Genomic DNA, 25,401 nt, shown 5'->3' with positions numbered 1-25,401 from the left:
CTATGATATTCTGTTCTATGTTAGAGACTTTGCAGAGAAAGCAATGGGTATTGGGTTGTCAGTCTGTAAGCGGCTCCAGCAGCCGATATGCTATTATGTTTTATGTCACGAGTCTTACATGATGTAAGAGCTTACTTATGAAAAGAAAAAAAAATATTGGAGAGCTTACTATGTATTTCTTTCTTTACTGATTCAAGGGTTTCTATACGTAACAAGAGTCAGCGGGTTCGCCCCGCTCCAGATATGGGGTCGGGTGCCCATCACACCCTAGTAAAGTCGGGGTGTAACACCCGGTCCCTCATATACTATTTGGTGGATACATAGCCTTTAACAGGTAAGATAGAGCGAATTTATACCTTCTTGTGCGAACATTTGAAATTAGCAAAGTAGGATATCTCTCCTTTTCGTTCTTTCCTTTAGTGCCGGCGCTGGGATATTTTTTCTTTATCAATAACCAAGGTTTAATTCATCAAATTTATCACAAGCTTGGAACGTGAGTAGCATAGGTGTGGGGTTGGCTAACTTCTTAATATGTCAATATAGGTGTTATATCCTTAGCAATGTATTGCTATATATTAGTTTAAGAAACCTGAAATGTGGCTACTTATCAAATCAAGTGTAAGGCCTTTCATTTATGTCTATAATTGAATTCCTTTCAATTCATATAGTAATAGTAACGGGGTAGCATGTATATGCTGAAATTATTTACTAATTTAAAGAAGATTGGATTCGTACATAGATTTGCACTAACAAAGTTTCCAAGTCATCTGTCGTCTAACGTACTAACTCATACTTCAATCTTTATTTTGACTTCGACACCGTCACAAGTTGTCAAAATTAATACTCTCCCATTTACCATCATCGAATAAATATACAATTAGACTTTTGAAGACGTCCAAATAACTAGGGGTGTTACATTCTTCCCTCCTTATATGACATTCATCCTTGAATGTCGAATCTACATGATACATATCTAAAAGGGAACCTTAGACCTTGTTCTACATTTTTTTTTAATTAATTTCGCCCATTAGGCATTTTATTCAATGAAAATGGTCCAAAAATGGTCCCTTATTACAGTGCAAAAATAAAAGAACAAAAAAGGAAAGTAATTACATTTTGTCCAGTTACTATTTGTTGCTCTATATTCTCGATTCTTCTTTTCTCTCTTCAGTACTCTCTCTCTATCTCTCGAGACTCTGATCGCCGCCGACATAGATATGATGATTGGAGCTCCGATTTGCATCAAAGAGATGTTGTTGATGACAAATATCTGATCTATGTTCTCGGTGGTCGATGAAGAAATAATTTTCCACACACATGTACCAATTTTCAGCTCTTTGATCTTCCTTTATGTCTCGCCTTTCTGATCTGTAGCTTCTTTTGACCTTGTATGAGCTGAATCTAAGTATCTTGAGGTCAATGTGCCCCATTCCCATCATTTTCTGGCCTTTAAAGCTCATGTTGATTGATAAGATCTCCATTTGTATCCGGTGTGGTTCCATCAACATCTTTCTTTTGAAATCTCTGCTTTTTAATGTCCTCATCCTATTAAACGTACTTGTTCTTGTCTTGTATGTGCTAAGTCCACTTTCTTGAAGAAAACTCGCCTTCTCCATGGATCTACTCTGTTCTTGAGCTCTTCACCAGGTATTTCCCATGTTTTAATATTTTTCACTAACAATTGATGCATTCCATGCCTTGTATCGTTCCCTTGACTGTTGAAGCACCTTTGATGTTGTACTTGACTGCTTCCTGAGATTTTTTGAAATTTATCTTCCTTCTATAGCTGTTGTGATGTATTTGGATGATTAGAACTGGGCCACCTCTGACTTGTATACCACTTTTGACATGATGTACAGACCATACGCTTGCTATAAGTGCTTCTATTGATTATATTCTTGTATATGTTTGACAGTCTTTGTGTCCTGTGTGTATATACTTCTATATAGACCTGCAAAAAAGAAAATTTCATTAGTATAAAATACCACCATGTTCTCCTCCCTACGGCCTTGAACATGATGATATAAGTATGTCCTCCATTTCCTTTCTCCCGGTCCTGTATCAACCATAAGCCCCTCCTTGCCTTTCTATTCCACCTGCCTTTCAACAACTTTGTTTCCCTCATGTGAAGTCACCTTTTAGCTCAAATTCTCAAGCATGGGACCTGAGACTTATCACTATTGACTATCTTTCTGCACATTTTATTCAAGCTTTGGAAGCTTTGACATTACGCTGCTGCATCATCCAAAGCTTGATTAGCTAAGGCATCTGCCAATTTATTGCCTTCTGTTAGGATATGACAAATCTTTAAATTCATACTCTTTCTAAGCTCCATAATCTCCTCTATCCAGATTGTTATACCCCAAGGTGGTTTCCAACCTTCCTCCAGTACCTTGACCATCATTTCTGAATCTGTCTGAACTATGTGTTACACCTCGAAAATTTCCCCGTGAACGTACAATTAAAAGTTGCAGAATTTTATTTCAGCCCAGTGGTCGTAAAATGGAATACGGGCCGTAAAGTGATTTATGGACCGTAAAGTGCCATCGTCCTTCAACATTCCAAAATTTTAACTTTCTGTCAAATGCTTCAAATGGTTAAAAAAGACTTGGAATACGAACCGTAAATTGAAATACGGCCCGTAAACTGAGTCGTAAACTGCCATGATCTTCAGCCAACCTTTTTGTTTCTGATACGCTTAAATACGGTCACGAAGGACGGACCGTAAACCAGTATACGGCCCGTAAAGTGGGCATACGACCACTGTACACCCCGACTGTTATTCATTAAAAATCAGATTTTGAGTTATTAAAAAGGGACCCTAAGCTCATTTTATTTCATTTCTCACCTACACGGTTCAAGAACTCTCTAGAGTGATCCAAAACACTTCATCCACAAGAATTTAAGAGAATCAAAGGGAGATCAAGATCAACCACATTAAATCCATGAAACAAAGTGTGTGAAACTCAAGTGAAGTTCATCCAAACCAAGAAGTTCCAAAAAGAGGTGAAGTAGCGTTTTAGTGCTAAAGGAAGAACTCCACTCTAGGCTTGTTCCACCACCATATAAGGTAGGTTTCATGACTTTATCATGTTGTTTAAGGTATTGGAAAGCCAAGATGCTCGAATTGTAGAAAGACATGGAAAATGGGTCTTAAATGGGAGAATAGTGCCATAATTGAATGGTAGTTGAATGGAATCATAAATGTTGATGTGCCATGATTATGAATATGTTGTAAACTATGTTTAGACCAGGAAGTGAGCATGATATATGAGAGAACGCGATAACGAACTATAACCATAAATGTGGAGAAAATGGTGGATTTTGCTCAACATATATGAATGACGATTGTTGATATGATATTGTGAAGTGTTGTTGTAAATGTTTAGGAGTTGAAATAGAACGTGGGAAAAGTAGTAGAAACAAAGGAAATGCTGCCCAATTTTTCCTAGAAATAACGATACGTTCTCAGAACCGATTAACTAACGTTAATGTGAATTCTCTCGTGAAGGTAGCGACGTGATATTGGAGGAGAACACGTGAACGATAGCTCAGTTAAACGCCAAAGGTATGTGAGGCTAGACCTTTTCTTTCTATGGCATGAATCCCATGATATGATTTTTCTTCCTTTCTATGATCCTTCTATATTCTGGAAAGCCAAGAGCCTAAGATCATGAATAGCTACATGAGTCAAGAGATATGATATGACGTTCTTATAAAGTAAATGACGTCGTTCCTTGTATATAGTCACCTTATGTACAAATCCCTTCAAGGTGAGGCGGAATGTTCATAAATGTTCATAATGGAATCGAGGGTTCACGACCTTACGTCACCTCGATAAAATATTGTTATTCTAGAAGCCTTATGCATGTACGATGATAAGCATATTATTATAAGTATTCTATGATGAGCATGTTATAATCATATTACACCGGGCCTAGTTGGCCGGGCAGTCACCGCGAAAGCGGGCAGCTTATACGATACACCATGGCCAGTTGGCATGGGCAGACACCACTAATGGGCGGCATGAGATGATACCCTGGACGCGGGAGGCCTGGACGCGGGCTAATGTTACTGATTATCACACTGCACATATATGGTCGAGCAGTTTATATATATATGATATGCATACATGAGATGATGATAAGCTTAAAAGTAAGTCAGCATGCATTACTTTTCATGTAATTCCCAGTCAGGTACAGTTGCTCCATACTTGACGCCTCCCTTATTTCCTTGATGTATTATTATTGTTCATGCCTCTCATACTCAGTACAATATTCGTACTGCCGTCCGTTTTCTTTAGATGTTGTGTTCATGCCCACAGGTAGACAGGGAGGTGAGCTCGATCCAGATTCTTAGTAGCTGCCAGCTGATTGCGAGCACTCCATTGCCCGAAGGTGCTCATGATTATTCTCTTGGTATATGTATATTTTGGGCATGATGGAGTCTTGTTCCACCTATACGTATAGTATGTCAGTAGAGGCTCTGTTATATCCCGCATTTTTCGTATTCGGATAATTTAAGGTAATTGCGGGAGATTAAGAGCAAGATTATAATTTTGATCTTGTTTGGTGTACAAGTTGTTTATAAAAATTTAGAAGTGAAAATAATGAGAAAGGTCAAGGGCATAAAAGGAAATTCGCAATATGACTCGTGGAAATATGGAGGGAGACGAAGGGTAAATTTGGAAGTTGGAAAAATATTTCATGAATTACATAAACTAGCCAAAAATATAAGTGGGCTTGAAAGTCCTTTTTGGACAAAATTAAGGGCCCAACCGGCCATATAGGGTCCAAGCCCATAAGGAATTCAACTTGGTCAATAAATAAGATGACTTAGTCATCTTTATCTTATTAACTTCTAGAGAATTCAAGGAGAAGCAGGAACAAAAGAAAGAAGGGAAAAACCCCAAGGCCATTCGGCCATAGTAGAAATTCCAAGGAAAAATTGATAAAATTTTTCCAAAAATCATTTCCTACCAAGCAAAGGGTGCTTATCAAGGTAGAGTTGTTATTGGAGCAAGAAAGATTCAAAATCATATAAGTTTCCAAGAGATAAGCAAGTGAGAAGTTGAAGAATAAAGGTAAAACTCTAACCTTGTTTTATGTGTTATACATGGTTTATATGTGTTGTAGTATGCAAAAAATGGATGAAATTCATGAAGGAGAGAAATATGATATGTGGCCGTGTACCTATATGTATGTGTAGAAGCCATGCTTCAATTGTTTTAACTAGTATTTGGTTGTTATGTTTGTAAATGATATGTAGAAACTGAAAGTTGAATGAGTTGGAGAATATTGATGTTGTGTATGGCCGTGAGGTATAGTAATTTTATTATGTGTACATGGCCGTGTATATTGTATGTATGGCAATGTATATGTGTTGAAGAACGAAGAATAATGAGCAAGTTATATTCAATGTTGTAGTTGTTGTGTCGTAGATTTCATATCGCAAATAAAGGTTTGGTGACCTTGGTGAAGTATTGGTAAGTGGGAGATTATGTATATTGGAGGACAATGTTCTTGCATGGATAGTAAGTAATGGTATTAGTATAATGTTGAGGAAATATATATTACAAGGTTGCTATCGTGTTTATTGAAGTTGGAAAGTTTTGAAGAAAGTAGCAAATTGATATCATGTGTCTTGAACTAAATGTGTGAATCACTAGTGTGATTATTGAGCTATGATAATAGTTTGGCCGGGTTTGAATTCCCGGATTGTGTTTGTCAAGAATTTGGTTATATTGAATGTCGAGGATGGTGTATTTACAGAGGAAATGCTGCCGAAATTTCGGTAGCCAATTGTTTCCTTAAGGTGTTAACTCTAAGTATGCTAATGAGAGTTTTGGTAAAAATGACCAAATCGCAGATTTTGACGAGATTGTGACTCGAATTTGGAGTAGCTAAAGGAGCGGAAAGAGGTATGTAAGGCTTCACCTTTCTTTCTATGGCATGTCTTAACTAAACGAAGTCGGGTACGAGTCCCGGGGACAACCCAAATCCCCAGAATCCGCACCTAAAGTTTTCAACTTTTCGTTCAATTGAATTGAAGTAAAAAGTGTGCAAAATGATGAAAAGACCTTCTAGACCCCTATAACTTGCCTAAGTGGGACCCGATTACCCTAAGACTCATACAAGTAACGCTATGACACGTAAGATGGGTAAATTGTATACGCTACCTCATCCGGCCCGAGGTGGGCCCGTTACTCTCGGATCTTCCTATAATCTTGGTTAACGTACTTGAAGTGAATCCAAAAGGGGGCCTTTGATCCCGATTTCGTCACCAAGTGATAAGTACGACCGGAACGACTCTACGACTAAGCCAAGTACTTAATATAAACATGAAAGCGATAAACTAATTATTGAATCATATTTATATTTTCTAGTTATAACTTTATTTTCTAAAATACCTAAGATTTCATTTTCGGTTACTGTAACACTATTTTCCGTTGATAGTTTCGCCTTAAAATACTTGTTCCTTCGAGGTGAGACAAAGCTATCACTAGCATTCCGTAAAGTAATCGGAGATTACCGACCTTATGTCACTCCGATGGATATATGATTTTCCTTGGCTCTCTTGTGTGCCTATATGATATATGTATATAAAACGGGTATACGTGTATGGGTATGCATATATATAAGATAAAGTAATTGTATATGAGACATGTATATGCATAAAAGATGAGTAAATGTATATGTACGTGTATGTGGGGAAAAAGGGAAGGGCCATTGTTATATCACCACCTGATCAGCTGGATTCCATCCTGGACGCGGGATGCCCGGACGCGGGATATGGGATGAGCCGTACGCGGCGTCTGTATATATATATATAATGTGTGATACATATGTGATGTACTATGTTGGGTCATCGTTGGGGAGGGGGTTGGGAGAGCCGATTGTATTCGGCGTCTGTAAATGTAAATGAAAGATACCGTCTACTGAATTGTACTATTTTCTGTATACATGAATAAGGGACACCGAGGGGGTTGGGAGAGCCGATTGTATTCGGCGTCCATAAACCTGAGCAAATGATACCGTTACTGAAACGTTCTGTTTTATTTCTGTACACGAGAATAAGTAATATAAAGATGTTGATTCCTATGCCTATGAAAAGAAACGTTTCAAAGATGAAAAGACAAGCCTACATGACAGCCGGTCTAAAGAGGGGCCTTCCTATGTACAGGTTACGTTCTTGCCTCGTTATACGCCCTATGGCTCCGTGATATTATTATTGATCGTACTTTATGTTACTGCTTGCATTGTTTTCCATGCCTTACATACTCGGTACATTATTCGTACTGACGTCCCTTCTTGTGGACGCTGCGTTTCATGCCGCGCAGGTCAACAGGTATACGGACCAGATTCCTAGCGCCCTATCAGCAGCATTCGACAGCGCTCCAGTTGTTCCGGAGCCTTATATCATCGGTACTATTTTGTGTATGTATTTTCGGGCGCGACAGTACTCGGCCCTTCCTCTGTATAAATGTACTATGTCTAGAGGCTCGTAGACAGATATACACAGTCAGTTATGTACAGTTTAATGTATTGTATTCTGAATGGTTCGCGCTCCGGTGTGACGCGATATTAGAAAGATTACTGCTAATGTTAATGTTTAAAAAAAAAATATGGCACTGTTTATACAGGATAGCTAAGGGGTGCTCGGTACAAGTATCGGGTACTCGTCACGGCCCCTAGTCGGGTCGTGACAGGCTTGTAGATGCGCAGTGTGGGTAAATGGTCTCACAAGAGGCTTTTATGTATATGTATATATTAATTAGATGGCCGAGAGGCTTATGTATATAAAAGTATTTTTATGTTCTCAAATGAAAAGATGATTTTCTTATGTCCTAAGCATGAATTGATAAAAGAGCATTAAATGGGTAAGGTGAGTAGCAGGACGAGTGGTGCTCGGTGGCTAGCCCCGGGTACCCGTCACGGCCTCTAGCTGGGTCGTGACACTATGATATATCCAATTTCTCTCTTTTTCAACACCTCACAGCTTCCACAATTGCAAGTACTTAAGCATCATTATTTGTTGTGACCCCTATCTCTACTTCCTGTGCATATAGCAAATTACCTACATAATTCCTCAAACAAAAACCATAAGAGCTTCTCCCAGGGTTCCCTCTTGATGCTCCATCAGTATGACACATGATCCAACCTATTGGAGGGTAATTCCATACCACTTTAGTCACCTTAATCTTTGCTACACCCCCTTCTAAGAACCTGATTAAATCTTCCCATTTATTAGGCATAACAATGATTGAAGGATTTCTAATTTGAACCAATCTTTGAGTTGTAATGAAGACCAGAAATAGTACTCTACCCAAATATCTTCTTTCTCCATGCTTAATACTATTCCTTCTTTTCCATAGTTCCCAAAGAATTATGGCAGGAACTGCTTTAAAAACTTGCTTAACTCTCCCCACTATTGGTACTTGCCACCAATTAATTATCACTTGTTAAAGCTGAAGACCTTCAATATTTATACCAGCACTAGCAAAAAAATATTTCCAGGTCTTTTTAGCCACATAGAAGGTGTTAAAATGATGTTGCATTGTCTCTATTTGAGGATTTGAATAACACCAACATTTAGAAACCATCTGGTAACTCATTCTTCTCAGAACATCATCAATTGGCACTTTAAATTTCCAACATCCATAAGAAAAAGGAAATCTTAAAAGTCAAATCCTTCACCCACATGTTCTTATAAGCATCTATCTCTTGACTTCTTAGTCTTACATAGTCCCAAGCAACTTTCACTGTAAAATCCTCTTTGTTATTCAATAAGCACCAGGGCTTGTCCATCTCAGTATTCTCTCTGGGTGGTGCAATGGTATTCAGAATATGTTGTACAATATCCTGTGATACCACCTCTATTAGTTTGTCAGCATCCCATTCTCCATCATTCACCATTTTATTGACAGTCTGAATGCTAGAGTCATAAGTATCCCCATGATTAATGTAATTTAATGCCCCCATTCTGGTCCAGTTATCAAACCAAAATTTAGAATTTCCCACTTTAGTTTGCCACCAGATCTGATGCTCCATTATTTCTCTTTCTTCTATCATTCTCTTCCAAACTCGAGTGATATATTTCCATGGTACTATGACTTCATTCTTTTTCCTGCAATACTTGTTATTCAGAAACACTCCACAAAGATGGCTTGGTCCTGAAATTCCACCACAACTTACAATATAAAGCCATAAATACATCATGAAGGGATCTAAACCCCAATCCACATTCTTTAGTAGGAAAAACAGAGATTTTTCCAAGATGCCTAATGTACGCTTTTTCCCCCTGCTATGTCATTCCAAAAGAATTATGCAAAGAGTCTATGCATTTGATTAATCACACTATCAGGGGGATTAATAACTGATAATAAATGAATTGGCATAGATTGAAGAACATGTTTAATCAAAACAGTCCTTCCCACAAAAGATAACATTCTTCCTTTCCAACATTGCAATCTATTCATAATCTTCAGTAAAATCCCATTAGAGAAATCCTTTCTTCTTCTACTATGGAAAATTGGACATCCCAAGTAGATAAAAGGAAACTCTTTTCTTTCTATCCCTGTAGCAATCTCCACAGTAATACTAACATCTATTGGGACATTTTGATGCATGTAAACTGCACTTTTTTCCTTGTTCTACATTTACTTTTCTCTCAAAACACCAAAATTTTGCCAATTGCCAAATTTTTTTATAGAGTTTTTCCTTGTAACAAGGAGGATCCAAAAATTTCAATATGTCCTAACAACCCACGAGCATCATCTCGGACTACTAGCTAGTCAACCCAATAATATACAATATCAAGGTACACTAATATACTCGCCATGACTCTCATCTCTGGGCACCCATTTTTAAAAGATTATTACAAGTCACAATTTGATTACATGGGTTAACTTGAATGCTAGTAGTAATCGTGATCTGCGAGCTCTATGAATATTGTCGCTTCTTGAGTTTAAAGAGTTTTTTAGAACTTCCCCTTTTCCTCTCCTCTTAATTTCTATTAATCATGTCGCCACGGTGTATGGATAACAGCTATTGTTATTGTGTTCCTTTCCGGAAAACAAAGGACCAAGCAAGGACTTGGTTCACTATAAATAACAAACAGAACACTTCCCCTCATCATCCATCACTAGCATTGGTGTGAGGCTAATGCAATATGCCAAATTATTATTGTATTTGCTTTCTTACTTTCACTATTCTGATAGTTATAAGAGAGCTATTTACTTAGATTTCTCTTTGGATTTAACCTTTTATAGGAGATTCAAGTAGTGGCCGACATGCAGTACCTCAAACCGTTTTGTTTAGACTCTTCCAAAACTTTAAGGGTTACGACCATAATTTTCCCTTTTTTTGGGGTCCAAACTGCACTTTTGTAATTGGATTTATTACATTCCCCAATGTAATGATCCGTTTGGTCGTTATGGTCTTTAAGACATTTTTGCCCTTTTTCGAGCATTAATTAGCTAATTTTTGACCCAAGGGGACTGTTGTCATGCTTCCTGAGGTGTCTAAACTGGATTCGGACAACGTTTGTGAAATATAGGCTTAGAGTGAAAAATAGTTGACCCAAAGTTGACTTTTGGGTAAACAGACCTTTTTCGGAATCTCGTCGATTCCGAGAGGTCCAGATGGTCGTTTAGAACTTGTGTGTGTGTTTGGTTCGATTCCAAATGCACCCGGATACATTTTGGGACTTGGGTTGGGAAATTAGAATTAAGGCATCGGGGGTTGGCTCGATGAACGAAACCTCTGTTTGGTGCGTGTGCTTATATGTGTCTATGTGTATGGTATGTGAGAAGATGGCCCCGGGAACTAGCCACAAAATCGAATTAAATGGTGAAAGTTGGGTAAGTTTCTGGTGTCTGGTGCTCGCTTTGGCGGCACCAGCCCCGCGGCAGCGGTACCGCTGGAGCGGTTACCCTGCCGCTGAAGCCGTCCAAGACTTTTGCCTTGACCGCTGAAGCGGTCGTATGACAGCTGAAGTGGTTCTGCTGGGGCGGTCCCAGTGCCGCTAAAGCAGGTGACGGGCAGTTTGTAAAATTAATGAAGTGTTAAAAGCCCTTAGACCTGTAACACCACGTAGTTCTGTACGTTGAAATTTGTAAGTGTTGGTTGTTTTAAGTAGGGACTCTAGAGTTGCCTTCAAGGATATCTATCTATATATATATATATATATATATGATTGTATGCATTTATCTTGTGGTTATGAAGGTTTTAGTTCATATAATGAACTATGGGATGATTGGAGAGCAAGTGAATTAAAGAAACTGAGTTCGTAGGAACTTTGGAGAAAATATGAGGGGCAATTTTTGTTCGATTTGGAGAAAGAATGTCTTTTAGTATATGAGAAGTTTTGAGGTAAAGCAAAACACTAAAATGAAGTTCCGGAAGTCTAGTTTCCAACGCAATAAACCGCGCATCAATCCGTCATCGGAATCAAGCGTTATGAGCATTTTAAGATAGGCTGTCAGAGCAGGGAATTAACCCTGCGCGAATGCGCCAAAAGGTGGCGCGAACGAGCAGAGGAGAACCCAACAACTCAGCGCGAACGCGCCACAAGGTAGCACGATCACGCTGAGCAATTTCTGAGTCGGTGCTGAACGACTCCAGCCAAGTATAATACAAGGTAGCACGATCGCGCTGTTGGTTGTTGGATTGTGATTCCATACATGTCTTCCATAACATTCTTGTTCCCTAACAGCTAGAAGTTCCTGGTTCTCAAGGTTTTTATGATGTTAAAGACAAGATATTTTTCTACGATGACCATGATGACAATAGTGACTCCTTTCTTGTGAACTCATACATGTTTTCCATGATGTCCTTATTCACACAAGCTAGAGATTAATGATTCTTAAAGTTTCCTATGACGTTAAAGATGATTATGTTTTCATGATGATAATGATAATGATAATGATGATGACTCTGTTTCTAGAAGTTTCAAAGTTTATGATTTTAATACTATGATGAGATTATTAAGCTTATTTCATGATTTCCTTGATTTTACTAATTGTTGTTAATCTCACCTTATAATCATTGCTCCTTCAAGGTGAAGTAAAGCGATAATGATAGTTCCATAATATAAATCGGAGGTTAGCAACCTTACGTCACTCTGATGAAGTACTAACTTTTACTTGGGCTCTCATGCATGCTACTTATGTTATATATATATATATATATATATATATATATATATATATATATATATATATATGGGATATGGGGAAAGGTGAGGTGTTATATACGTATAACCACCTGATAAGCTGAATAACGTCCCGGACGCGGGATAAATGGATTGGGCTACACGTTCCGCAACAATGCATATATTATGGATCGGGCTGCACGTTCCGCAGCACTATTATGTATATATGAAGAAAAGTTTTCAAAAAGGTTAAGCATGCATGATATTCGCTTTACGAGGCAATCAGATGCACAAGTTATCTCTTTATTTTCATATTATGTCCCATATTTCTTGTTATGTTGTTATTTATGCCTTACATACTCAGTACATTATTCGTATTGATGTCCCTTCTTGTGGACGTTGCGTTCATGCTCGTAGGTAGACAGGTAGATGGACCTGATCCTGAGGAGCTCCATCAGCGGAATCTCAGATTGCTCCAGTTGTTTCAGAGCCGCAATTATTGATACTACTCGTTTGTGTACATATACTTGGGTATGGCAGAGTCCTGCCCCGACCTTATGGATTTGTGTATTCTATTTAGAGGCTCATAGACAAATATATGTAACTAGGTGCTCCTTAGCTTTATCAGTTCTTGTTGCTGTATAACATTTGGTAGCCTTATTGACTTATGCTTACGGCATCATTACTAATGACTGTACTAAGTATGTTATTCACGAGTTGTCTGTGTGGCCCAACTAGAAGGGATTATGGAGTGTCAGACTAGAGGTGCTCGGTATGCTAGTACCGGGTACCTGTCATGGCCCTTAGTTGGGTCGTGACAAGACCCTCATTATTTCCCATTTTGAAATTACAGCCTTGGGGAATAGTTCATGGAGATATTTTGTAGATATTCTTGAAGGTAAATCTTGCTAATTCCATTAATCATAATCATCTTAGATTCCCCCTTCCCTTGAATAACCCCTTAGAAGTGGAAGTTGGAAGAGGGTTTTGATGAACATTTTCCCTAGGCTTATTAATGATAAAATTGATGGGGTAGACTGCCAGTTTACGGACCGTATTGCACTTTACGGTCCGTATTTTGCAATATACGACCACTGGGCAGTTTTGCCAACTTTCAATTTTTCTCATTTCTCGACTTTTCATTCTAATCACCCACATCCTTTCACATACATTTCCCATGAAACATTATACACTCGCACTCCTCGCACACATCATTAGTTCATTTACTTGCATACCAACGGGAAATTTTCCGAGGTGTAACAATTTGTCATCGTATACCACTCACCTCATATCCAAGATAGATCCACTGAGATATATCCTTCGCTAACCCATGCCCATCGAAAAACAAGCCAAGTGGAAATTGCTATTAAGTGAATTCGCCATTGTGTGCACAGCACAAAAAGCCGTCAAAGGACAAGCATTAGCTGATTTACTGGCTGAAAGCCCCGTGGAGGAGGATCTCAAACAACTTCGAACCCGTTTCCCGGATGAGGGAGTGCTGACCATAGAAGAAGAGGTCGCCGAGCCCTACTCAGAATGGAGATTATTCTTCGATCGTGTCGTTAATTACAACGGTTCAGGAATCGGGGCGGACTTGATATCATAAATCGGGCAACATTACCCGATGGCCGCAAAGCTCAAATTTCGATGCACCAACAACATGGCAGAGTATCAGGCCTGCATGTTATGCCTCAGGATGGCATTGGACATGGACATCAACGAGATATTGGTCATAGGAGATTCCGATCTACTGATCCATCAAGTACAAGGTAAATGGGCCACAAAGAATACTAAGATCTTACCTTACGTGAACCTCACACAGAGGTTGTGCAAGAAGTTCAAAAAGATCGAATTCAAGCATACGCCGAGGGCTCAGAACGAGTGTGCTGATGCTTTGACCAACATAGCATCAATGATTCAGCATCCTGAAAGCAGTCGCATTAACTAGCTGGAAATAAGTCTGAGAGAAGAGCACGCCTACTATTCCCATGTGAAAGTGGAACCAGATTGCAAACTATGGGACACTGATATCAAGTTGTATTTGAAGAAGGGTGATTACCCCTAAAGAACCATGAGTAGTCAAAGGAAGACCATCCGAAGAATGGCCAATGGTTTCTTTCTCAACAAGGAAAATTTTACAAACGGGCGACAGATCTAGGTTTGCTCTGATGTGTGGACGCTGCTGTATCCACGAAGCTCCTAGAAGAAGTACATGCTGGGATCTGTGGATCCCACATGAATGGTTTCGTGCTTGCCAAGAAAATCTTTCGAGCAAGGTATTACTGGATGACAATTGAAGGTGACTGTTGCAACGATATCATCAGTGCCAAATTCATAGAGACCTAATCAGAATCCCATCAAGTGAACTCAACACCATGAGTTCACCCTGGCCGTTTGTCGCCTGGGGCATGGATTTCATTGGACCTATCGAGCCAACCACCTCGAATAGGCATCGGTTCATTTAGGTCGCCATAGATTACTTTACCAAATGGGTGGAAGCCATATCGCACAAATCAGTAACAAAGAAGGTAGTAGCTGACTTCGTGCGAAACAACATCATATACCGCTTTGGCATGCTCGAGTTCATCATAACGGATAACGGAACAAATCTGAACAGTCACCAGATGAAGGATATCTGTGAACAATTCTGAATCACTCATCAGAATTCAACTGTCTACCGGCCACAAATGAATGGAGTTGTAGAAGCGTCTAATAAGAATATCAAAAGGATATTAAGGAAAATGAAGAACAATTACAAGTGTTGGCACGAATAATTTCCATACGCCTTACTGGGATACCACATGACAACACGAACTTCAGCAGGGGAAACTCCGTACCTCCTTATTGATGGTACTGAAGCAGTCATACTTGCTGAAGTCGAAATACCATCATTGAGAATCATTCAGGAAGCAGAGCTGGACGACGCAGAATGGGTCCGGACTCGATATGAGCAGTTGGCTCTGATTGATGAAAAGAGGATGGTTGACGTATGTCACGGCCAACTGTACCAACAAAGGATGGCCCGTGCCTTCAACAAACGAGTCAGAGCTCAACTTTTTCTAATAGGGTAAATGGTACTCAAGAGAGTGTTCCCATATCAAGACGAGTATAAAGGGAAGTTCACTCCCAACTGGCAAGGACCATACGTAGTTCGCAAGGTACTCTCTAGAGGAGCAGTAGTGCTAGTAGAAATGGACGGGGCAGAGTGGCCCAAACCAATCAACTCAGACGCAATCAAGCGATACTACATGTGAAGACACTCTTTTTAGTTGTATTAGCTATTTATTTGCTTGTAATAGTTATTTCTTTTCTTGTAATCAATTGTAATAGATAGAAAAACCAAATGATTTCCTTGCAATATGAACTGCGCAATGACCTGACATCCCCACAGTGGGATACGTAGGCAGTCCTTTTGGGACCCAGTCGCATTATTAGTAAAAATCCAAAACTTAATTACTTTCTTTCGAACTACGTTCGACCTGATTCTTGCTGCGACAGGATACGTAGGCGCTCTTTGAGCTCGGTCGTACCAAATTAAAAAACCAAGAAACCCCTAGGAAGCCTCAGAGATAGGACTTCAAGGAGAATTCAGAATTGGCACGAAGAGATTGTCATACATACCCAACTGGGGCAGAACTTTTAAGATCCTCTCAAAAATTCCTTCAGAGGGTCCGGCCAAAGAGCGGGTTGATCCAGAGCCTCAAGCTGGGGTAGAATTCTTTCCAGAAAACAGTAAGGGTTAATCGATTCAACACCTCAAACTGGGGCAGAAATTTTGAGAGGGCCTCAAAGTTTCCTACCTCACAAATTCAACGCGAGAGTTAGCCAGAGCAAAAGGTAAACTGGGGCAGAATTTTTGAGAGGTTCTCAAAAATTCCGCACAAAAAGCCGAAGCCTCAACCACCAAAAGCAGCAGAGAAGGAAAGAATTCTAATTCAAAACACATGTCATAACAATCCACTTAAACGATTTAATATATATATATATATATATATATATATATATATATATATATATATATATATATATATATATATATATATATATATATATATAGATACACACACGTCGCAAATAATCAATTCATGATCAACAATTTACGAAAAATGATTTTTCTATGTTAAGATAAATTCATTTTTCGATACTGAATCCAAGAGGATCGGACCCAAGGGGGTAAACCAAGTTGGCGAGGCCAAGGCACAGCCAGAGACAACAACATGGATCAACTTTATAGGAAACTAACACCATGCTGATGCAGGTCTCCATGTCATCAGGAGGATGACCCACTTTTCTAACTTTGTTTTGTTTGCAGACAAAGACAAGTTCACCAAGCGAAATCGAAGCTGCCACCGGAGAAATGGTTTGCAGCGGTCCAGATGCCACAAGGGCTATAAAAGGACCAAATACCACAAGGGAAAACATCTATGCCACAAAGGCAAACATCTAGCCACAAAGGCAAATATCTAGCCACAAGGGCTATAAAATGACCAGAATGCCACAAAGGCAAACATCTAGCCACAAGGGCTATAAAAGGACAGAAATGCCACAAGGGCTAATATCTAGCCACGAGGGATACAAAATAACCAGAACGCCACAAGGGCAAATATCTAGCCATGAGGGCTATAGATGATCAAAATGCTACAAGGAAAAATATCAGGCCAAGAGGGTTATAACAAGAACAAACGGCACATCTGGCCGCGAGGGTCACAGTCGAAACAAAGGATGAAAGAAAGACGATTCAGCCGAAGGGGCCATATCTGTCATTTGCATTGCCGTGAGGGTCATTCACACAAACTGCCGCGAGGGTCATTCATACAAACATGCCGTGAAGGCCATTCATATCAAACCGCCACGAGGCCCATTCATACAAAATACCTTAACGTCCATTCATACAAACTGCTGCGAGGGTCATTCATACAAACATATCGTAAGGGCCATTCATATCAAACTGCCATGAGGGCCATTCATACAAACTGCCGCGAGGGCCATTCACATCAAACTGCCGCGAAGGCCATTCATATCAAACTGCCGCGAGGGCCATTCATATCAAACTGCCGCGAGGTCCATTCATATCAAACTGCCGTGAGGGCCATTCATATAAAACTGCCGCGATTAACTGTCGCGAGGGCCATTCATACAAACGGCCATGAGGGCCATTCATACAAACTGTCGCGAGGTTCATTCATACAAACTGTCGCGAGGGTCATTCAGACAAACATGTCGTGAGGACCATTCATATCAAATTACTACAAGGGACATTCATACAAACTGCCGCGAGGGCCATTCATACAAACATGTCGTGAGGGCCATTCATATCAAACTTCAGCGAGAGCCATTCATACAAAATGTCATGAGGGATATTCATATCAAAATTCCATAAGGGACATTCATATCAAACTGTCGTGAGGGTCAGTCATACAAACTACTATGAGGGCCATTCATATAAACTTGTCGCGAGGGCCATTCATACACACTGCCGCGAGGGCCATTCATACAAAACTACCGTGAGGGCCATTCATATCAAACTACCACGAGGGCCATAAAACCATGTAAAGTTGTCAAAGATAAATACACAGGACCAAGATGGTCATTTAAATTCAAGCAGCGCCACGAAGGTCACAATCCAAAAATAATACCGAGCAGGTGTAAGTAAAAACACACCAAAATGGTAAAGAAGAAAAAACAATACCAAGGAGTCTGCCATAATGTTACCCAGCGGATGAAAAGTAGGTTTCGCAGCTGCCAATGAGAGGAGAAGGTAGATCAAACCAAATTCAGACGCATGCGGAGCAAGCGTGGAACTTTTTCTTACACAACCGGTCGAGATAGGGTGCCCATGAGAGTCAAGCTCTTCAGCTAGGATTTGGAAGATCGCTCAACTCCATGCTCAGCCACACAACTTGTTTACTAAATCTGCTTTCTTTTAAATTTTCCCGCAACCGATCGGGCACACATCGGCACACAAAGGCATTCCCGTATAAGGGATTACCTTTTCCTCCTATGGATATGTAGGAAGAATCAATACCAAAGAGTCAGACACACTCCAACAAACCACTCCGGATATCTCATTTTTGACAATTGAAAATTCAAAATTTGCTTAAATTTGATTTAGCAGTATAATTGAGTCAAACTACAAGTGGCCTGAATTCTCATGTAACCTAAGATATGTAGGAAACCCAGAAATCAGGGTCCGACCATATATCTGAAAATTGCATAAAAAATTAGAGGTATTTTAAAATTGATCAGTCAAAAATCAGGGTTTGTCAAGTTTCGATGATCAGGGATGGGCCCGCCACCTCGAACACCGAAGGGCAGTTGTTGACACCTAAATTTGACCTCTAATAATTTATTTTAATTACACAGAGTTCTTGAATCTAAAAAGGAGTGAAATAGGTATTCTTGAATCACTTGCCGCTTATTGATTTTGCGTATAATAATAGCCACCATTCCAGCATCCAAATGGCTCTGTATGAAGCTCTATATGGAAGGAAGTGTAGATCCCCAATTGGGTATTTTGAAGCATGAGAGGTACCACTAATTGGTCCGGAGTTGATCGAACAAGCGGTGGAAAAGATCAAAGTTATCCGAGATCGATTATTGATAGCCCAAAGTCGCCAGAAATCTTATGCGGACAACTGTCAGCGAGATTTAGAATTCCTAGTTGATGATTGGGTATTCTTAAAGGTATCACCAATGAAAGGCGTGATGAGATTCGGTAAGAAGGGAAAAATGAGTCCTCGATACATTGGGCATTATAAGATTATCCACAAGATAGGCCAAGTAGCTTATGAACTGGACTTACCTCCAGAACTTGAATCAGTCCATCCAGTTTTTCATGTGTCAATGCTTCGCAAATGTGTTGGAGATCCAACTAGAATTGTGTCGGTAGATGATGTCCAAGTCACGGAAAAGTTGACTTATGAGAACGTACCTATTGTCATGCTAGATAGGAAAGTACAGAGACTTAGAAACAAAGAAGTAGCTTCAGTCAAAGTCTTGTGGCGAAACAATAACCGAGAATTAATGACTTGAGAAGCAGAAGAAAACATGAATTCCAAGTACCCACACTTGTTTTCACCCCCGAGGGAGATCCAAGATGAGACATCAATAGTATGAGGTATGTATGCTTTCTTTTTATGCTTTTGGTCATATATGGCCATAATTTCTTGCTATTGTGTCGTGGCCTTGTGAGGCGTTATTATTGTGGGTTGTTGTGAAATGATGGTAGCGCCACATTATAGGGGAAACTCTGGCAAAATATTTGTAGAATTCCTGAGAACTTAACATTCGAGGACGAATGTTTTTAAAGGGGGAAAGAGTGTTACACTTCAAAAAATTTCATGTCATCGTACGATGGATAGATTAACGCAGGGTGAGATGTATGCAATGCCCCTACAAGTAGGAAAGGTTACTTAACAGTTCTCATTAAGATTCCAAAGACGTTTGAGGCAAGAGAAGAAAAGTCGTTGAAGAATGTCAACTTTAAATCGTGTTTTGAAAGAGGTTTACAAGTACCGAGATAACATTGATTTAATGATTTCTTGAGGAAAATTTATAACGCTCCTTAGATTGCTAGTGAAGTGTTAAACAAGTGCTAAGAAGATTCCATAAGGATTGGAGATCAAACGAAACAACAGAAATCATTTCAGAGAAATGGAGTTATACGACCACTTATACGGTCCGTATAAGGGTCCGTATAACCCATCAGAAAATGTGTTCTCCCTGATGGTGAAATACGAACCGTATAATAGTCCGTATAAGTCCCGATGGGCAGATTTTTAATTTCATATAAGGAGGCCCCAAATTCATTCTTTTTATTTCCCACTTCTCTCCAACACTCTCAAAACCTCTACAACTTTCTCCACACTTCACTTACACATATACAAGGGAAACTCAAGGATCAAATACCAAAAAGTAGTGGAATCAAGTGTAAGAATGCTAGCTAGGGCTGATAGAAGCAAGAAATCTCTTTGGAATTAAAGCTAGGGTTTCTCCAAGTGAAGTGTCTCCAACCAAAACCAATTTATACACAATTAAAGGTGAGTTTTATAATCATTTCATGTTATTTAGAGTATTGAGTGGTTGAAAGACTTGGATTATGGAAGGAAGCGGAAGGTGGGTTACAAATATGAGAATAGTAGTATATTTTAGTAGTAGCTTCACATGAATCATGATTCTTGACATGTTACGAGTATAATTATGTTATAAATGATATTAAGAATATGGGAGAAACATTATATGAATGTGGTGTTATATTACGGCTATGGTTATGAATGACTTGGAGAGGGAATTTTGGGAATTGGATAATGTCGAACTTGTCAAATTATGGATTATGATATTATGATTGTTGTTATTGATGTTTGGGAGTTGTTATATCATGTGGAGGAAGTTGTAGAAATAAAGGAAATGCTTCCCAATTTTCATTAGCTTTAGCTTAATCTTAAGTATGTTTCCGATCATCTAATTCTGGTACGAATTCTCTTGAAAGTAGAATCGTTAACATTGGAGGAAAGAGCTTAAATTGATTAAGTTAGAGCGACATCAAGGTATGTGAGGATAGTCCCTTCTTTTTCTAAGGCATGATTCCTATGGCATGACTTCTTTGCTTTTCCATGACCTTCTTACATTTCGAAAACTATGAATCTATGTTTATAAAGAGCTTCTCATGGGATAAAGATAAGAGATATATTATGAATATGATAATGATGATGATGATGAGTCTAAGCATAGAGATTCCAAAGCCTATGATATGATATTCTTATGAAGCTACTGATTCCTTAATGTAATTCATTATTGCTAGACTTACTTTAAAATGCTTGTTCCTTCAAGGTGAGGCATGATGATCATAATTACTCCATAATGGAATCAGGGGTTCTCGCACCTTACATCACCCCGATAGAGTTATAGCTTATCCTTGAGTTTTTTTATGTATGCTTTATGATAAGTAGATGATGATGAGATTACACCGTGCTTATATGGTCGGGCAGACACAGCTAAGGCGGGCGGCATATACACCATGTCTAGAGGGCATGGGCAGACACCACTAGTGGGCGACATGAGATGTTTACCCCGAGCGCGGGAGGCCTAGACGCGGGCTAATAATGATCACACAATACCTATATGGTCGGGCAGCTTATATCTGTATACTTGATATGATGTTGATTATGATGTAAGTAAGTATGCATTATTCAGTCTTAAGTGACACTCAGTTACAGGTTGTTTCCTTATTGATGTTCCCTTGTTTCTCCGATATGTTATTATTGTTCATGCCTTACATACTCAGTACAATATTCGTACTGACGTCCTTTCTTTATGGACGTTGTGTTCATGCCCACAGGTAGACAGAGAGGTGGCACAAATTCCTAGGAGCTACTCAGCAGATTTACAGGAGCACTCCATTATTCCGGAGGTGCCATTTTTGAGGTATTATTTTGTGTATATATATATTTGGGCACGACAGGATCCTGTCCCGTCCCTATGTCATAGTACCCTAGTAGAGGCTCGTAGATGCATATGTGTGGGTAGTCGATGTCCCTTGATGACTACATTGTACATTCTTGTATATCATTTTTGCAGCCGTGAGGGCCCATATATATTTATATATTTCTTTGAAGAGTATATGTGTTCAGGTGGGGTATGATGATTAGCATGATGAGTGGTGCTCGGTAGTCAACTTCGGGTACCCGTCCTGGCCCCCTAGTCGGGTCGTGACAAAAAGCTATAACTTTATCGGAGTGACATAAGGTTGGGAACCTCCGATTACATTATGGAATAATCATCATAGCTATGCCTCACCTTGAAGGAGCTAATATCACGAGGTGAGGCAACAACAAGAAATAACATCAATGAAATCATAGAGATAGGATTATCAAGCTCATAATAGCATCATTACCATGGAACGTATCTCATTTCTATCTCATAAGAAGCTCTTAAGAATCATGAACTTTCAACTTTTGGGATGTAAGAAGGCCATGGGATATATGGAAGGTAGTGATATAAGAGTCGTGACTTAATGAAAGAAAGGGAATATCCTTACATACCTTTACGTCTCTTTAACTTTATCGACTAAACGCTTTCCTTTCAAGCTCACAATTCTACATACAAGAGAATTCTGTTACACCTCGGAAAATTTCATGTTGATGCACAGTGAATAGACCAACGAAGGGCACGAAGGGTACGATGTTTCAATAAGTAAGAAATAACCTTCGATGATCCTAATTGAGATTTCAAAGACGTTCAAGGTAAAAGAAGAAAGTTGCCAAGAAAGGCAAGGTATACGTTACGTATCGGAAAAGATTTACGAGTAACAACTTAATGATGTCTTGGAGAAGAGTTATAACATCCCTTAGATTTTCAATGAAGTGTTAAACAAGTGTAAAGAAGGTTCCACAAGGATTGGAGATCAAACGAAGCGACAGAAATCATTTTAGGAAAATAGGGTTACACGACCGCTTATACGATCCGTATAACATTATACGGTCTGTATAAGGGTCCGTATAGCACCCAACAGAAATGTTGTTTCTCTGATGGTGAAGTACGGTCACTTATACGGACCGTATAAGTGTCCATGGAAGTCCCGACGGGCTGAATTAAGACCAAGTATATAATGATGTTCCCACTTCATTATTTTCATTTCCCACTCTTCCCCATCTCTCTCAAGGCTTCTAGAGTGTTCTACACATTTCATCAACACAAAATCAAGACTAATCAAAGATCAACTTCATCAAACCAAGAGAACCAAGTGCAAGAAACTTATTAGGGTTCATCCAAGACAAGGAATCTCATTAGAGGTGGAACTAGGGTTTTGCTCAAGTGAAGTGTTTCCACTCAAAGCTCATTACTACTCAATCAAAGGTAAGTTTTATGATCATTCCATGTTGTTTAAGGTATTGAGAGGTTGAAAGACTTGGATTAGGGAAGAAAGTAGAAAATGGGTTACAAACATGAGAATAGTGACATTGTTGAGTAGTAGATTAATATGAATCACGATTCTTGATATGTTGTGATTATAATTATGTTATGAATGATGTTAAGAACATAGGAGAAACACTAGATGAGGATGAATGTAATGTTGTATTATGATCATGATTATGGATGACCTTGAGAGGGAGTTGTGGGAGTTAGATAATGATGAACTTGACAAAAGTTATTGGTTAAGATATTATGAATGTTATCATTGATGATTGGGAGTTGAAATATGATATGGAGAAAGTTGTATAAACAAAGGAGATGCAGCCCAATTTTCTCTAGCTTTAGTTCAAGCGTGTTTACGTTATCGATTATCTAATATTAGTATGAACTCTCTTAAAGGTAGAAACGTGAATATTGGGGAGGAGCGTTCAAGTGATACAGTAGCTAAACGAAAAGGTTTGTGAGGCTAGTCCATTCCTTTCTAAGGCATGAATCTTATGACATGATTTTCTCTTATTCTCCATGACCTTCTTACATTCCGAAAATTATGAGTCTATGTTCATGAAGAGCTTCATACGAGATAAAGATAAGAGATACGTTATGAGTATGATAATGATGATGATGAGCTTAAGTCTACAGATTCTAAAGTTCATGATATGATGCTTCTACAAACCTAATGATTCTAATTATGATTAATTGATGTCGTTCTTTGTGCTACACTCACCTTATACGCTAATCCTTTCAAGGTGAGGCAGAATGCTTATGAACTCCATAATGGAATTAGGGGTTTAGGACCTTATGTCACCCCGATAAAGTATAGTTGTCTTTGAGTTCCTATGCATGCGTTATGATGAGTACATGATGATGATATTACACCGCGCCTCTATGGCCGGGTAGACGCCGCTAAGGCGGGCAGCGTATACACTATGTCTAGATGGCATGGGCAGACACCACTAGTGGGCGGCATGAGATGGTCACCCCGAACGCGGGAGGCCTGGACGCGGGCTAATGATTATTACACCGTACCTATATGGTCGGGCAGCTTATATACATATGCATACATGATATGATGATGTTTATGAAGTAAGTTAGCATGCACTATTTCATTTTTAAATTTTAGTCAGTTACAGGTTGTTCCTTACTTGATGTCTCCTGGTTTCACTGATGTATCATTATTGTTTATGCCTTACATACTCAGTACAATGTTCGTACTGACGTCCTTTTTCTTTGGACGATGTGTTCATGCCCACAGGTAGGTAGGGAGCCGATCCAGATTCATAGGAGCTATCAGCGGATTTACGACAGCACTCTATTATTCCGGAGGTGCTATTTGATTTATTATTTTGTGAACATATTTGGGCACGGCGAGGTCCTATCCCGTCCTTATGTCGAGTACTCCAGTAGAGGCTCGTATATATGTATGTGTGGGTAGTATGGTCTCACGACGTCCTTATTGTATGTATATTATTTTGATAGCCGAAGGGCTTATGTATATAAAGGTACATATGTTTCCAATTGAAAATGGTTTTCCTTATGACCTCCATGTGTGAGGGAAATAAATGTATGCAGGATAAGTATGATGAGTGTTAGAATGAGTGGTGCCCGGTAGTTAGCTCTGGGTTCCCGCCATGGCCCCTCGTCGGGTCATGACAAATTCGTACTAATGTTAGATCATTCGAAACATGCTTGAGTCTAAACTAAAGCGACTAAGAGCTAACAAAAATTGGGCAGCATTTTCTTTATTTCTTATACTTTCTCCATAAAGTAAACAACTCCCAAATAGCAATAGTAACACCCATAATATCATAATCGATAGATTTCTCAAGTTAAACATTGTTCACTTCTCAAGCTCACTTTTAAAGTCGGATGACTACAATATAACAACATACTCATTCTTCACATAACAGTTCCTAAATGACATTAGTATCATTCATGACAAGATTATACTCATCTCATACTAAGAATCATGACTCAAATTAACTTACTACCCAAATCACCATTATTTCCATAATTGAGCTTATATTACATTTTCTTCTCTAATCCAAGTCTTTCAACCACTCAATACTTTTAACAACATGAAATAGATGTAAAACTCACCTTTTATTATAACTTCAATTGAGAAAACCCCAACTTCAACTCCAAAGGAAACCTTGACTTCCACAAACCTTAGTGATCTTCTCTACACTTGATTCTCTTGGTTCTTGATGTTAAATCTTTGATCTCTATTGAATTTGGGTTAATCAGATGTATGGAATATTCTAGAGGTCTCAAGGGCTATGGAGAATGAGGGAAATAAGAAATATGAACTTGGGTCCTCTTTTTATAAAAATTAAAAGT

The 25,401-nt window shown here is 39.1% G+C and overlaps 1 long non-coding RNA gene across 1 annotated transcript; it reads left to right on the top strand.

Moving 5' to 3' along the window:
- Positions 1–856: 856 nt before the first annotated feature.
- Positions 857–7,829, top strand: LOC132635579 (uncharacterized). Its single transcript, XR_009580628.1, has 2 exons — positions 857–1,647; positions 7,340–7,829. It is a non-coding gene; the product is annotated as an uncharacterized LOC132635579 (long non-coding RNA).
- Positions 7,830–25,401: the final 17,572 nt, after the last annotated feature.

Source organism: Lycium barbarum, chromosome 1 (genome assembly GCF_019175385.1).
Source record: "Lycium barbarum isolate Lr01 chromosome 1, ASM1917538v2, whole genome shotgun sequence".
Lineage (NCBI taxonomy): Eukaryota > Viridiplantae > Streptophyta > Magnoliopsida > Solanales > Solanaceae > Lycium > Lycium barbarum.
This window is presented reverse-complemented; position numbering and strand designations above follow the sequence as displayed.